Source organism: Harmonia axyridis, chromosome 3, assembly GCF_914767665.1.
Source record: "Harmonia axyridis chromosome 3, icHarAxyr1.1, whole genome shotgun sequence".
Classification (NCBI taxonomy): Eukaryota; Metazoa; Arthropoda; class Insecta; order Coleoptera; family Coccinellidae; genus Harmonia; species Harmonia axyridis.
In genome coordinates, this window is record NC_059503.1 from 49,615,352 (window position 1) to 49,616,503 (window position 1,152).

Here is a 1,152-nt window from a genome sequence, read left to right on the forward strand (position 1 = left end):
TGATGGTTAGAGGAAAAATTTCTTTTTATGAATTACTTATAGTACATTTAGAATGCAACAGGGCCATTGGCGGAATAAAATAATGTTTAATTTGGTGAGGGCATTTCTCTATGACTTTTCTATTGTCTAGAGATAAAATATTTCCATCTTCTAATAATTTCAAATCTGAATAAGGAACTGATGTTGTTCTGGTACAATTTTCTTTATGGGTTTTCAAAACGTTGATGAGGCATCTTGGAGGTTTCTTCATGGATTCTTGATTACATAGGAAGTCCTTTTCAACTGGATGACATTCACTTGTCGACCATTGTAATATTTCTTCTTGAGATAGCAAATAGGAATCGGTGTAAGGAAGGGTTTCATTATTTTGTGATAGGAAGTAAAACTTATACAACTCGTATTCCTTTTCATAAATAGTTGGAATCGATATTAAGAACAATAACATCTTGTTTTTGAAAATAACTTTCGTATAACAAAGTTGATAATAATCCTTCAAATGATGAACAGGGATTATCGTAACATTTTTTATTAATTCAGAAAATTGATTGTAAGGCAGAATAGATTCGTGTAAAAGATGTAATCTAGCAAAACTGACTGCCGTTTGAATTTCATCAATAGTATTTTTAATATCTTTAATTTGAAATGTCATAAGATGCATTTGTTCGACTTCTTGGAGTGCAGGTACAATTTGTATTAATTTCAAATTTTCAGTTATTTTTTGAAATTTATCGTAATATTTATTCTTTAAGTCATTAACTACAGTAGCAATATTCTTTTGATTCCTCATGAGTATTTTCTCATTTTTCTTTATGCCATCAAAATAATTCTTAAATAATTCCTCATCATCTGAATCTAAAGTTCCGAATAAAATCTTTGATATTTTTCCACCGAGATTAATAAGTCCTCTTTTTGTTTTTATATTTTCATTTAATAATTCTTCAAGGGCCTTGATATTCAATTCATTGGAATGTCGTAAATATTTAAAATTCGCTGTTTGTGCAAAACCTAGTGGTTCTTTTCTAATATTCTCAATTTCTTTCTGATATTCGCTAATTACTTTTTCAATCTTACTTAAATCAATATGATATATTAATTGCAAATTTCTATTTGTAATAAATGCTCTTCCAAGTTGTATAGGTAAAATATTATTTT